Source organism: Argopecten irradians, chromosome 13 (assembly GCF_041381155.1).
Source record: "Argopecten irradians isolate NY chromosome 13, Ai_NY, whole genome shotgun sequence".
In the NCBI taxonomy this organism is placed as follows: domain Eukaryota; kingdom Metazoa; phylum Mollusca; class Bivalvia; order Pectinida; family Pectinidae; genus Argopecten; species Argopecten irradians.
The window spans coordinates 4,099,805-4,117,375 of record NC_091146.1 but is presented as its reverse complement, the minus strand read 5'-3'; positions in this window follow the sequence as shown (position 1 = coordinate 4,117,375).

The following is a 17,571-nucleotide window of genomic DNA, read 5'->3' as shown; positions in this document are numbered from 1 at the left end:
TTGCTCTGACCTCAATTGAAGACTATGTGTATTTATCATGTCAAGTTCTCCTTGTGTTCTGGGTTTTTAATTCGAATCCCATGTTGAACAGTTGCCAGGTACCGACCGCTGGTCAGGGTTTTTTTCCCAGATACTCCGGCTTTCCTCCACCAACAACCCTGGCCCAGTATTCTAAAGTGTTATCCATTGAGGTCCCGGTATCAAATACGAATGAAACATTACACAATGATATATATATGAAGAACACCTGCTGTAGCATCTGCACTTGGAAGTTTGTAATGACATGATTATATCGTACTTTATGTATTCCTTACTACATAAAATACAAGTTTGATGGGTATATGTCACGTCCTGGCGTATGATTGATAGATAACTCACATTTCCGGTAGTTCAGCACGTGTTTCATTCATACCTGACGAATAACTATAAATAGCCAAGCAACTACTAAAATAGGTTTTTATTGTAAGATACTATGCATCGTCTGATCAAACTGTTAAAGAAAACTATACGTACAGTAGATACCTATAATAAACTATTTGTTTCTTTTCATTTTTACAAATCCATAATTGAATTAACATGATTTACTCATGACTCTTTAGGATGATATTTTATTAATAAATACAGCCAGGTAACGTTCTCCGAAACAGAACTATATTAGTCCCGTTTCTTGCAAATCTCACTTCTATAAGTTTTGATTTACTAATTAGTGTTATGGAAATATCCTCCGCCATCTTGATAAGGATATTTAATTTTGAATGTTTTGGGTATATGTAAATCTTTATGCTGCCTGCATTTGTTGAATAAAAACTTTATACTTTATAGATTAAATTCGTATCACTTTTGGACGAATAAATTAATATCTTGAAATGAAACTAATGTAACAGGCATAGGTTAAAGTTGATGATGATACAGATCTGTTAAAAATCAAAGGCGCGATATATTTCGCAATAGAAATAAATCGCAAAACTCAATGTGTATTGCGAAATACCGATTGCATTTAAATTTTGATGACCCAGTGATTTATTGGGTAATAAAAGATATGTGTTCAGATCTAATATATTTTGTCACTCAACATCTTCCTCTAACAAAATTAACACTAATTTTAATATATAAACTGTAGGAAACATTGATGTGGTTTACATGATAGATTTACATAACCTATAGAATAAAACATCTTAATTGTAAACGCCTAAAAAGAACTTACTTTTCATATACAAAAATTAAGCTGTGCCTTTATTTCCAACTATGACTCAAACGTTGCTGTTTTATGCATTTTCATGACTTCAGTAACTGCTGGTAAGGCCGTGCAAATATGTATTTTTGTTTATGAAATCGGTGTCTATTCAAAACCTATTTTATCAGTCAATCAAATAACAATTAATCTAAAATATTATTTGTTTTGCAGACCTATGAATTTTGGCACAGTTTCGGTCTAAAAATTCCCTGTGGCGATTTAGAGTGACATTTGACCGCGATTGTCTCTCTAAAACAGGCGAGGTGACCACGCGAAATTTTAAGGATTGTGATGGTCCTTTCTGTATATCAGCTACCAGGAATAATTTAAATAGATTGATTTTAAGTCATATTTCCATTGCAACAAAAACTGATAATGATAAAACGTATGAATAAAAATGACTGCATATTTTCCATTCTTTTCAATGAGTGTACTCGGAAACACAATTCAGGTATACTATTTTTCCAAAGGGTGTATTCTGAAACAGTACATATATTATTTGATTTATATATATATATCCAATCTGCCGCTATCCATGCAAATTTCAAGCCACTATTCACGCCCATTTCAAGCACGCTATCAGCTAAGATTCGTCAGAAGTAGGACAAATACATCAAGACAAAACATTGAATAATCGATAATGTTATAAATGTTTAAAAAAACCTATAACTTTCCTTTGTACGAAACGAAGGAGGCTAAAGGTTAAGGTAACTGTCAACGTCTCGGTATTTCTATCATTTTACTATATCAAAACATTCATAGATATGTTTCTTAAGAGAAATATTAAAGTGAACATATCACTGTCATCACATGTTCAATTTTGTATTGTTATGTCAGTTTAAATATCTATTTTACTTTTTACTGCATATCGATTTTACTCATCCCCTCCTTATATAAAAACAGGTTCATTTCAGTCTTTTTGTATATCTAAATGGTTTCAAAACTTATATCCATTGAATACCTACTTTAATATCTATTGAACATATTCCCGTCTATTGAAGTGAATTGAATTTAATGATATTTGTGTGTTTTGCTTTTATATTGAGACATTAGCTCAATTGATAATTCAATGGTTACCATTTGTGGTAGCCCAAACATTATAAAGCCGTGTCCACCTTCGCCAAATTAATAAACCAGGTAAATATATATTTCAATTGTTGTGTTCTTTTTTATCATAACGATCTATTTTACTTCATAAATTATGTAAACAAACAACCTTCATGTAATATCAATGTATAATTATAATTATATTCAATGGTCTATAGTTGTCAAAATTGCACCAAATCAGCTGAATCCTACATTATGTATATTATGTATGTAAGAAGGACATTGTATCTTTATATAACACACGTGAGGCTTTACCTTTTGTATAAATGTAGATATACTTCACTTAGGAATGGTATATTTACCTCTGAATTGTTTTTTATAATTTATGTTTAAATATACAGGCAATAAATTGGTTCCGGGTTTTTCAAGCATGTTAGAATTAGATCGATTGTAAATTTCACTTAACAAAAACGAAATATTTGTATTATATAAAGCATATCCGTACAATACAAAATAATTTAAAACATCTCAAATATTAAAACCCGATACCAGGTAATGACGATAATCAATGAAAACTGCGGCCGAGGGACGAAAACTCAGATTGAATCGTATTCTGGGAGTAGGAATGATAACTCTTACTGGAGAGATGTCTGTAACTTAAAACTTTTTTTTTTGTTACCAAAATGGTAACATGGTCCAAAGAGCGACAACTCATATTGGGAATAATAAAAACATTGTGAAATGTTTATCAACTAAAGAAAAGTACAAAACATAATACAAATGTAATATATTTTAATACAAAAATCGAAAGCTAATGTCTTTGTTAGGCATAACAAGAACGAGTTTTAAAACAAATAAATTCGTGTACGAGATGATATTGTAGAGTTCATAAAAAGTACAGTGAATGGGAAAGAATATCATTACTGTATTGTTTTATATAATTGGATAATAATAATTAACTTGAATAGTTGTATTTCACATCATGCATTATGTTAAAAAAATAGTTATTGTCATTCAACTTATTTTTGTGTCGATTTAATTTCGCTATTGACGTTTGAATTTGAATTCGAAATCGTAGCGATTGGTTCTAATTGTCTTGAAATGTAATCGCTGGCAAAAGTTTGTGTACAACAGTTATGATGTTAAAAATTAAAAGATACGTTGTTTAGTAACTTTGTGAATGACAATAGAAAACGTTTGAATTGATATAAACTATTTAGGTGAAGTTTATGTTCTGTTAAAAGAGGATGAGAGAGAGAGATACAAATATTTGAAGCGATCAGGGTACTTGGTTCTGCTATCGATATAGAATAAGGATTTGACACTAAAACAGTCATTAATTATTTCGAACTTTTTCACCTCTACGTGCCAAAAAGAGAAGTCGTCATAAACTAGTTCTTAAAATAACAACGGTTGTACTCTGGATTACAAAAAGAACAGATCCCTATACAGACGTATATTTTTTCGCGATTTATTTGAAGTAACGGTAAAGATGTTTCTCCACTCTCTCGGAATTGAGGAAGGTTCGGGTTATTATGGTTTCTCCACTCTCTCGGAATTGAGGAATGTTCGGATTATTATGGTTTCTCTACTCTCTCGGAATTTGAGGAAGGTTCGGATTATAATGGTTTCTCTACTCTCTCAGAATTGAGGAAGGTTCGGATTATAATGGTTTCTCTACTCTCTCAGAATTGAGGAAGGTTCGGATTATAATGGTTTCTCTACTCTCTCGGAATTGAGGAAGGTTCGGATTATTATGGTTTCTCTACTCTCTCAGAATTGAGGAAGGTTCGGATATAATTATGGTTTCTCTACTCTCTCGGAATTGAGGAAGGTTCGGATTATTATGGTTTCTCTACTCTCTCGGAATTGAGGAAGGTTCGGATTATTATGGTTTCTCCACTCTCTCAGAATTGAGGAAGGTTCGGATTATTATGGTTTATCCACTCTCTCAGAATTGAGGAAGGTTCGGATTATTATGGTTTCTCTACTCTCTCAGAATTGAGGAAGGTTCGGATTATTATGGTTTCTCACTCTCTCGGAATTGAGGAAGGTCGGATTATATGTTTTATCTCTGGAATGAGAGTCGGTTATTATGTTTCTCTACTCTCTCAGAATTGAGGAAGGTTCGGATTATTATGGTTTCTCCACTCTCTCGGAATTGAGGAAGGTTCGGATTATTATGGTTTCTCTACTCTCTCGGAATTGAGGAAGGTTCGGATTATTATGGTTTCTCTACTCTCTCGGAATTGAGGAAGGTTCGGATTATTATGGTTTCTCCACTCTCTCGGAATTGAGGAAGGTTCGGATTATTATGGTTTCTCCACTCTCTCGGAATTGAGGAAGGTTCGGATTATTATGGTTTCTCCACTCTCTCGGAATTGAGGAAGGTTCGGATTATTATGGTTTCTCCACTCTCTCGGAATTGAGGAAGGTTCGGATTATTATGTTTCTCACTCTTGAATGAGAAGGTTCGGTTATTATGGTTTCTCACTCTCTCGGAATTGAGGAAGGTTCGGATTATTATGGTTTCTCCACTCTCTCGGAATTGAGGAAGGTTCGGATTATTATGGTTTCTCTACTCTCTCGGAATTGAGGAAGGTTCGGATTATTATGGTTTCTCCACTCTCTCGGAATTGAGGAAGGTTCGGATTATTATGGTTTCTCTACTCTCTCGGAATTGAGGAAGGTTCGGATTATTATGGTTTCTCCACTCTCTCGGAATTGAGGAAGGTTCGGATTATTATGGTTTCTCTACTCTCTCGGAATTGAGGAAGGTTCGGATTATTATGGTTTCTCCACTCTCTCGGAATTGAGGAAGGTTCGGATTATTATGGTTTCTCCACTCTCTCGGAATTGAGGAAGGTTCGGATTATTATGGTTTCTCCACTCTCTCGGAATTGAGGAAGGTTCGGATTATTATGGTTTCTCCACTCTCTCGGAATTGAGGAAGGTTCGGATTATTATGGTTTCTCCACTCTCTCGGAATTGAGGAAGGTTCGGATTATTATGGTTTCTCCACTCTCTTGGAATTGAGGAAGGTTCGGATTATTATGGTTTCTCCACTCTCTCGGAATTGAGGAAGGTTCGGATTATTATGGTTTCTCCACTCTCTCGGAATTGAGGAAGGTTCGGATTATTATGGTTTCTCCACTCTCTCGGAATTGAGGAAGGTTCGGATTATTATGGTTTCTCCACTCTCTCGGAATTGAGGAAGGTTCGGATTATTATGGTTTCTCCACTCTCTCGGAATTGAGGAAGGTTCGGATTATTATGGTTTCTCCACTCTCTCGGAATTGAGGAAGGTTCGGATTATTATGGTTTCTCCACTCTCTCGAATTGAGGAATTGAGGATTATGGTTTCTACTCTCTGGAATTGAGGAAGGTTCGGATTATTATGGTTTCTCCACTCTCTCGGAATTGAGGAAGGTTCGGATTATTATGGTTTCTCCACTCTCTCGGAATTGAGGAAGGTTCGGATTATTATGGTTTCTCCACTCTCTCAGAATTGAGGAAGGTTCGGATTATTATGGTTTCTCCACTCTCTCGGAATTGAGGAAGGGATTTTGGTTCGGATTATTATGGTTTCTCCACTCTCTCGGAATTGAGGAAGGTTCGGATTATTATGGTTTCTCCACTCTCTCAGAATTGAGGAAGGTTCGGATTATTATGGTTTCTCCACTCTCTCGGAATTGAGGAAGGTTCGGATTATTATGGTTTCTCCACTCTCTCGGAATTGAGGAAGGTTCGGTTCGGATTATTATATGGTTTCTCCACTCTCTCGGAATTGAGGAAGGTTCGGATTATTATGGTTTCTCCACTCTCTCGGAATTGAGGAAGGTTCGGATTATTATGGTTTCTCCACTCTCTCAGAATTGAGGAAGGTTCGGATTATTATGGTTTCTCCACTCTCTCGGAATTGAGGAAGGTTCGGATTATTATGGTTTCTCCACTCTCTCGGAATTGAGGAAGGTTCGGATTATTATGGTTTCTCCACTCTCTCGGAATTGAGGAAGGTTCGGATTATTATGGTTTCTCCACTCTCTCGGAATTGAGGAAGGTTCGGATTATTATGGTTTCTCCACTCTCTCGGAATTGAGGAAGGTTCGGATTATTATGGTTTCTCCACTCTCTCGGAATTGAGGAAGGTTCGGATTATTATGGTTTCTCCACTCTCTCGGAATTGAGGAAGGTTCGGATTATTATGGTTTCTCCACTCTCTCAGAATTGAGGAAGGTTCGGGTTTATTATATACTCTCTCGGAATTGAGGAAGGTTCGGATTATTATGGTTTCTCCACTCTCTCGGAATTGAGGAAGGTTCGGATTATTATGGTTTCTCCACTCTCTCGGAATTGAGGAAGGTTCGGATTATTATGGTTTCTCCACTCTCTCGGAATTGAGGAAGGTTCGGATTATTATGGTTTCTCCACTCTCTCGGAATTGAGGAAGGTTCGGATTATTATGGTTTCTCCACTCTCTCTCTGGAATTGAGGAAGGTTCGGATTATTATGGTTTCTCCACTCTCTCGGAATTGAGGAAGGTTCGGATTATTATGGTTTCTCCACTCTCTCGGAATTGAGGAAGGTTCGGATTATTATGGTTTCTCCACTCTCTCGGAATTGAGGAAGGTTCGGATTATAATGGTTTCTCCACTCTCTCGGAATTGAGGAAGGTTCGGATTATTATGGTTTCTCCACTCTCTCGGAATTGAGGAAGGTTCGGATTATTATGGTTTCTCCACTCTCTCCTGGAATTGAGGAAGGTTCGGATTATTATGGTTTCTCCACTCTCTCGGAATTGAGGAAGGTTCGGATTATTATGGTTTCTCCACTCTCTCTCTCGGAATTGAGGAAGGTTCGGATTATTATGGTTTCTCCACTCTCTCGGAATTGAGGAAGGTTCGGATTATTATGGTTTCTCCACTCTCCGAATTGAAAGGTTCGGATTATTATGGTTTCTCACTCTCTCGGAATTGAGGAAGGTTCGGATTATTATGGTTTCTCCACTCTCTCGGAATTGAGGAAGGTTCGGATTATTATGGTTTCTCCACTCTCTCGGAATTGAGGAAGGTTCGGATTATTAATGGTTTCTCCACTCTCTCGGAATTGAGGAAGGTTCGGATTATTATGGTTTCTCCACTCTCTCGGAATTGAGGAAGGTTCGGATTATTATGGTTTCTCCACTCTCTCGGAATTGAGGAAGGTTCGGATTATTATGGTTTCTCCACTCTCTCGGAATTGAGGAAGGTTCGGATTATTATGGTTTCTCCACTCTCTCGGAATTGAGGAAGGTTCGGATTATTATGGTTTCTCCACTCTCTCGGAATTGAGGAAGGTTCGGATTATTATGGTTTCTCCACTCTCTGGAATTGAGGAAGGTTCGGATTATTATGGTTTCTCCACTCTCTCGGAATTGAGGAAGGTTCGGATTATTATGGTTTCTCCACTCTCTTGGAATTGAGGAAGGTTCGGATTATTATGGTTTCTCCACTCTCTTGGAATTGAGGAAGGTTCGGATTATTATGGTTTCTCCACTCTCTCTGGAATTGAGGAAGGTTCGGATTATTATGGTTTCTCCACTCTCTTGGAATTGAGGAAGGTTCGGATTATTATGGTTTCTCCACTCTCTCGGAATTGAGGAAGGTTCGGATTATTATGGTTTCTCCACTCTCTTGGAATTGAGGAAGGTTCGGATTATTATGGTTTCTCTACTCTCTGGAATTGAGAAGGTTCGGATTATTATGGTTTCTCCACTCTCTCGGAATTGAGGAAGGTTCGGATTATTATGGTTTCTCTCTCTCGAATTGAGGAAGGTTCGGATTATTATGGTTTCTCCACTCTCTCTGGAATTGAGGAAGGTTCGGATTATTATGGTTTCTCCACTCTCTTGGAATTGAGGAAGGTTCGGATTATTATGGTTTCTCCACTCTCTCGGAATTGCTAAGTACTTTGTTTCGCATTAAATAAACTATCGACACAACAGATTGAGACGAACTGTTACTCGTTTTAGTAAAATCTGAGATGTTCATTTTATGACCAATAATGAAGCATACCGCCGAAGACACCCCAAATTTTGACAGGGTGGGTGAGTTGTGCAGTGTTTTGGCGACATGTTTCAGTGAAATAACACAATAAAAGGGAGGGACTTTCATTATTACAGGGTGACGTAAGACGAATATACCGCAGTCTCCCAAAACATCACCACAGCATATTACAAAACATGGAAAGATGTCATGTAAATGACCCTAGCTGTTAATGTAATGTTAAACTGCATCAACCAACCAACATGATCGATAACTTTTAACGAGCTTCAGCTTTTCTCATCAAATATGAAAAAATTCAAATGCCAAACGTACTCGCATATAACTGATGATTTATAAAGATAGTCCAGAAGTATTAAAAGGATTTTGGTTTCCGAAGAGAAACTAAATGAGAGACAAATGAGTTATTGTCTTTGATAAATACTGCTTATTTATTGATATTCCTGACTTAAGAAAAGAACTGCTGAAAAATAGAGTTGTTTACCTTCGTTTTATTACCAATTTGATATCCTACAGTGTAGCAGTGTCTATAACAATGCCACATTTATATTACATTTCTAAGATTGTCATTTGTTTCTTTCTTCCGTTGTTTCGATGTTATATCAGTATACAGGTGTGCTTCTATTGTTACTGCATATAAACCCCACATACCTATGTCTGAAATCTGACGAAGGGTGACAAGTTAACACCTTGCTGACAGCAGGTGAAATTAATGTTTACATACAGGTAAAAAAGGCGTTAAAGGTAAATAGGTGTTATATATTAACGCTTTAGTGACAGCTGTAATTAAAGTGTCCGAGGCGAGTGCAACGTAATACACAAAATATAGCATATACAGGTAATACTGGAATAGGTTGTCATTTTAATATTCTTCATTTCCGTGATAAAGTCGACATGTTCACTCCATTTACTACTTCGGACAATATCATCACTCATATGTTTTGAGCGTAAACATCGATCCCCTAAGACTATTACTTGAGCTATAATTAAAGATGCTCCACCGCCGACAGAGCATAAATGATTTTCATTATTTGAACAATAATTGGTATTCAATCGTGTGTATGTATGTCTAATTAACACATTTTTTTTATATATTTTCATTTTGCCTTTGGTGCATGCGCAATCAGTACTTCATTCCATGTATGACATAGTACGTTGGAATTTTTTCGGGATGCAATTAATTATTTTTCATATTTTTAACTTGACGTAGAATTAAAAGCTCAAACTTTTCAATGGTGATAATGGTGTAAAGTAAGTAATTTTTGTAACTGAAGAAAAATACCAAATCGTCTGCTCCGTTTTTGATAATGAAAAAATACTATTTGTCGGCAGTGGAGCATCTTTAATCACCACAAAAATGATTGCTGGTAGCAGAGTCACACACATTTGAGCATACGCAGACCATATTGGGACACGTTGTCATTTCAATATTCGGCATTTTCGTGGTAAAACATATTGTGTAACATATGAAGTTCACGTACTACTTTTGGCAATAGTATTATGCGTATGTTCTGAGCATAAGCATCATTTCCGTAAGATTTTTACCTTTAATGGCACCGGTTTCATAATCTCATTCACAGTATGTATATTTTGTAGGAAACATTTTTTTTCACGAGAGGAATGCATCACTCATATTAATTGTATTGTCCTTATAATCGCAGCCCTATTGAATTATTAATATTGTTAGTTTCGGTTTAACCCTTTATGGAAACGTTAGTTTTTGTGCATGTAATTAGACAGACGCTTACAATGCCCTTACATGAATCTACTTCATTTACTTTTTCATTATAACAAAAATTGTTATATTTCTTACAAGTATGCCAATCAATTGTGGTTTTACAATATCGCTTAATCTAACTATATCTTTTCATACTTATTTCTTTGAATTAAATTGCTTTTAATTATTTGACATGTATATGAAACGGCAAAGTAAATACTCCAGTGCATCACTCATATCATCTCCTTTTTCCTTTCTCTGATCCTCTCTCTTGACATCTCCTCAGTGTCGATTTCGAGATGAGCGCAGTGCCTGTGAAGAAGGCTGTAGGTCGTTCCTCCCTCACACCGTTTCTGTATAAAGTAAGTGACAGGACTGGCTGTTATGATTGGATATGCTGTTCAGTAGTTTCGGCAGTTTTGGTCAGTGATGCTCTCTCTTGACATCGCCTCAGTGTCGATTTCGAGATGAGCGCACGTGCCTGTGAAGACTTGGACAAACTTTCTGCTGTGATGTTACTGTTTTCTATTATAATTTGAAATGATATTGATATAGGGAACTAAACCTCAACATATTATATTATATTGATATAGGGAACTCAACCTCAACAGTTTATATTATATTGATATAGGGAACTCAATCTCAACAGTTTATATTATATTGATATAGGGAACTCAACCTCAACAGTTTATATATATATTGATATAGGGAACTCAACCTCAACAAAAGTTTATATTATATTGATATAGGGAACTCAACCTCAACAGTTTATATTATATTGATATAGGGAACTCAACCTCAACAGTTTATATTATATTGATATAGGGAACTCAACCTCAACAGTTTATATTATATTGATATAGGGACTCAACCTCAACAGTTTATATTATATTGATATAGGGAACTCAACCTCAACAGTTTATATTATATTGATATAGGGAACTCAACCTCAACAGTTTATATTATATTGATATAGGGAACTCAACCTCAACAGTTTTATATTATATTGATATAGGGAACTCAACCTCAACAGTTTATATTATATTGATATAGGGAACTCAACCTCAACAGTTTATATTATATTGATATAGGGAACTCAACCTCAACAGTTTATATTATATTGATATAGGGAACTCAACCTCAACAGTTTATATTATATTGATATAGGGAACTCAACCTCAACAGTTTATATTATATTGATATAGGGAACTCAACCTCAACAGTTTATATTATATTGATATAGGGACTCAACCTCAACAGTTTATATTATATTGATATAGGGAACTCAACCTCAACAGTTTATATTATATTGATATAGGGAACTCAACCTCAAAAGTTTATATTATATTGATATAGGGAACTCAACCTCAACAGTTTATATTATATTGATATAGGGAACTCAACCTCAACAGTTTATATTTATATTGATATAGGGAAACTCACAGTTTATTTATATTGAATAGGACTCAACCTCAACAGTTTATATTATATTGATATAGGGAACTCAACCTCAACAGTTTATATTATATTGATATAGGGAACTCAACCTCAACAGTTTATATTATATTGATATAGGGAACTCAACCTCAACAGTTTATATTATATTGATATAGGGAACTCAACCTCAACAGTTTATATATTGTATATCAAATTTTATAGGGAACTCAACCTCAACAGTTTATATTATATTGATATAGGGAACTCAACCTCAACAGTTTATATTATATTGATATAGGGAACTCAACCTCAACAGTTTATATTATATTGATATAGGGAACTCAACCTCAACAGTTTATATTATATTGATATAGGGAACTCAACCTCAACAGTTTATATTATATTGATATAGGGAACTCAACCTCAACAGTTTATATTATATTGATATAGGGAACTCAACCTCAACAGTTTATATTATATTGATATAGGGAACTCAACCTCAACAGTTTATATTATATTGATATAGGGAACTCAACCTCAACAGTTTATATTATATTGATATAGGGAACTCAACCTCAACAGTTTATATTATATTGATATAGGGAACTCAACCTCAACAGTTTATATTTATATTGATATAGGGAACTCAACCTCAACAGTTTATATTATATTGATATAGGGAACTCAACCTCAACAGTTTATATTATATTGATATAGGGAAACTCAACCTCAACAGTTTATATTATATTGATATAGGGAACTCAACCTCAACAGTTTATATTATATTGATATAGGGAACTCAACCTCAACAGTTTATATTATATTGATATAGGGAACTCAACCTCAACAGTTTATATTATATTGATATAGGGAACTCAACCTCAACAGTTTATATTATATTGATATAGGGAACTCAACCTCAACAGTTTATATTATATTGATATAGGGAACTCAACCTCAACAGTTTATATTATATTGATATAGGGAACTCAACCTCAACAGTTTATATTATATTGATATAGGGAACTCAACCTCAACAGTTTATATTATATTGATATAGGGAACTCAACCTCAACAGTTTATATTATATTGATATAGGGAACTCAACCTCAACAGTTTATATTATATTGATATAGGGAACTCAACCTCAACAGTTTATATTATATTGATATAGGGAACTCAACCTCAACAGTTTATATTATATTGATATAGGAACTCAACCTCAACAGTTTATATTATATTGATATAGGGAACTCAACCTCAACAGTTTATATTATATTGATATAGGGAACTCAACCTCAACAGTTTATATTATATTGATATAGGGAACTCAACCTCAACAGTTTATATTATATTGATATAGGGAACTCAACCTCAACAGTTTATATTATATTGATATAGGGAACTCAACCTCAACAGTTTATATTATATTGATATAGGGAACTCAACCTCAACAGTTTATATTATATTGATATAGGGAACTCAACCTCAACAGTTTATATTATATTGATATAGGGAACTCAACCTCAACAGTTTATATTATATTGATATAGGGAACTCAACCTCAACAGTTTATATTATATTGATATAGGGAACTCAACCTCAACAGTTTATATTATATTGATATAGGGAACTCAACCTCAACAGTTTATATTATATTGATATAGGGAACTCAACCTCAACAGTTTATATTATATTGATATAGGGACTCAACCTCAACAATTTATATTATATTGATATAGGGAACTCAACCTCAACAGTTTATATTATATTGATATAGGGAACTCAACCTCAACAGTTTATATTATATTGATATAGGGAACTCAACCTCAACAGTTTATATTATATTGATATAGGGAACTCAACCTCAACAGTTTATATTATATTGATATAGGGAACTCAACCTCAACAGTTTATATTATATTGATATAGGGAACTCAACCTCAACAGTTTATATTATATTGATATAGGGAACTCAACCTCAACAGTTTATATTATATTGATATAGGGAACTCAACCTCAACAGTTTATATTATATTGATATAGGGAACTCAACCTCAACAGTTTATATTATATTGATATAGGGAACTCAACCTCAACAGTTTATATTATATTGATATAGGGAACTCAACCTCAACAGTTTATATTATATTGATATAGGGACTCAACCTCAACAGTTTATATTATATTGATATAGGGAACTCAACCTCAACAGTTTATATTATATTGATATAGGGAACTCAACCTCAACAGTTTATATTATATTGATATAGGGAACTCAACCTCAACAGTTTATATTATATTGATATAGGGAACTCAACCTCAACAGTTTATATTATATTGATATAGGAACTCAACCTCAACAGTTTATATTATATTGATATAGGGAACTCAACCTCAACAGTTTATATTATATTGATATAGGGAACTCAACCTCAACAGTTTATATTATATTGATATAGGGAACTCAACCTCAACAGTTTATATTATATTGATATAGGGAACTCAACCTCAACAGTTTATATTATATTGATATAGGGAACTCAACCTCAACAGTTTATATTATATTGATATAGGGAACTCAACCTCAACAGTTTATATTATATTGATATAGGAACTCAACCTCAACAGTTTATATTATATTGATATAGGGAACTCAACCTCAACAGTTTATATTATATTGATATAGGGAACTCAACCTCAACAGTTTATATTATATTGATATAGGGAACTCAACCTCAACAGTTTATATTATATTGATATAGGGAACTCAACCTCAACAGTTTATATTATATTGATATAGGGAACTCAACCTCAACAGTTTATATTATATTGATATAGGGAACTCAACCCAACAGTTTATATTATATTGATATAGGGAACTCAACCTCAACAGTTTATATTATATTATTGATATAGGGAACTCAACCTCAACAGTTTATATTATATTGATATAGGGAACTCAACCTCAACAGTTTATATTATATTGATATAGGGAACTCAACCTCAACAGTTTATATTATATTGATATAGGGAACTCAACCTCAACAGTTTATATTATATTGATATAGGGACTCAACCTCAACAGTTTATATTATATTGATATAGGGAACTCAACCTCAACAGTTTATATTATATTGATATAGGGAACTCAACCTCAACAAGTTTATATTATATTGATATAGGGAACTCAACCTCAACAGTTTATATTATATTGATATAGGGAACTCAACCTCAACAGTTTATATTATATTGATATAGGGAACTCAACCTCAACAGTTTATATTATATTGATATAGGGAACTCAACCTCAACAGTTTATATTATATTGATATAGGGAACTCAACCTCAACAGTTTATATTATATTGATATAGGGAACTCAACCTCAACAGTTTATATTATATTGATATAGGGAACTCAACCTCAACAGTTTATATTATATTGATATAGGGAACTCAACCTCAACAGTTTATATTATATTGATATAGGGAACTCAACCTCAACAGTTTATATTATATTGATATAGGGAACTCAACCACAACAGTTTATATTATATTGATATAGGGAACTCAACCTCAACAGTTTATATTATATTGATATAGGGAACTCAACCTCAACAGTTTATATTATATTGATATAGGGAACTCAACCTCAACAGTTTATATTATATTGATATAGGGAACTCAACCACAACAGTTTATATTATATTGATATAGGGAACTCAACCACAACAGTTTATATTATATTGATATAGGGAACTAAACCACAACAGTTTATATTATATTGATATAGGGAACTCAACCACAACAGTTTATATTATATTGATATAGGGAACTCAACCTCAACAGTTTATATTATATTGATATAGGGAACTCAACCTCAACAGTTTATATTATATTGATATAGGGAACTCAACCACAACAGTTTATATTATATTGATATAGGGAACTCAACCTCAACAGTTTATATTATATTGATATAGGGAACTCAACCACAACAGTTTATATTATATTGATATAGGGAACTCAACCACAACAGTTTATATTATATTGATATAGGGAACTCAACCACAACAGTTTATATTATATTGATATAGGGAACTCAACCTCAACAGTTTATATTATATTGATATAGGGAACTCAACCACAACAGTTTATATTATATTGATATAGGGAACTCAACCTCAACAGTTTATATTATATTGATATAGGGAACTCAACCTCAACAGTTTATATTATATTGATATAGGGAACTCAACCTCAACAGTTTATATTATATTGATATAGGGAACTCAACCTCAACAGTTTATATTATATTGATATAGGGAACTCAACCTCAACAGTTTATATTATATTGATATAGGGAACTCAACCACAACAGTTTATATTATATTGATATAGGGAACTCAACCTCAACAGTTTATATTATATTGATATAGGGAACTCAACCTCAACAGTTTATATTATATTGATATAGGGAACTCAACCTCAACAGTTTATATTATATTGATATAGGGAACTCAACCTCAACAGTTTATATTATATTGATATAGGGAACTCAACCTCAACAGTTTATATTATATTGATATAGGGAACTCAACCTCAACAGTTTATATTATATTGATATAGGGAACTCAACCACAACAGTTTATATATATTGATATAGGAACTACCCACATTTATATTATATTGATATAGGGAACTCAACCTCAACAGTTTATATTATATTGATATAGGGAACTCAACCTCAACAGTTTATATTATATTGATATAGGGAACTCAACCTCAACAGTTTATATTATATTGATATAGGGAACTCAACCTCAACAGTTTATATTATATTGATATAGGGAACTCAACCTCAACAGTTTATATTATATTGATATAGGGAACTCAACCTCAACAGTTTATATTATATTGATATAGGGAACTCAACCTCAACAGTTTATATTATATTGATATAGGGAACTAAACCACAACAGTTTATATTATATTGATATAGGGAACTCAACCTCAACAGTTTATATTATATTGATATAGGGAACTCAACCTCAACAGTTTATATTATATAGGATTATATATTGGGAACTCAACCACAACAGTTTATATTATATTGATATAGGAACTAAACCACAACAGTTTATATCATATTGATATAGGGACTCAACCTCAAAAGTTTATATTATATTGATATAGGGAACTCAACCTCAACAGTTTATATTATATTGATATAGGGAACTCAACCTCAACAGTTTATATTATATTGATATAGGGACTCAACCTCAACAGTTTATATTATATTGATATAGGGAACTCAACCTCAACAGTTTATATTATATTGATATAGGGAACTAAACCACACAAGTTTATATTATATTGATATAGGGAACTAAACCACAACAGTTTATATTATATTGATATAGGGAACAAAACCAACAAGTTTATATTATATTGATATAGGGAACTCAACCTCAACAGTTTATATTATATTGATATAGGAACTCAATCTCAAAAGTTTATATTATATTGATATAGGGAACTAAACCACAACAGTTTATATATATAATGATATAGGGAACTCAACCTCAACAGTTTATATTATATTGATATAGGGAACTCAACCTCAACAGTTTATATTATATTGATATAGGGAACTCAACCTCAACAGTTTATATTATATTGATATAGGAACTCAATCTCAAAAGTTTATATTATATTGATATAGGGAACTAAACCACAACAGTTTATATTATATTGATATAGGGAACTCAACCTCAACAGTTTATATTATATTGATATAGGGAACTAAACCTCAACAGTTTATATTATATTGATATAGGGAACTCAACCTCAAGAGTTTATGTTATATTCTTTTGTCAATGTTGGTTTTATGTATTAATCTTTTTTAATATTAAAAAGTATGAGTTTTTGTAAATAGATAAATATTTTCATCTATTTTAGCAAAATAGTATGGAAGAAAGTTGCATCGGAAATGACAAATAATGAATATATGAATATACAGAATTTGTGAGGTGGTTGTCAATAAGTTATTCTTGTTGTCTCACATACAGAACATTTGGTTTTGTACCCACGTT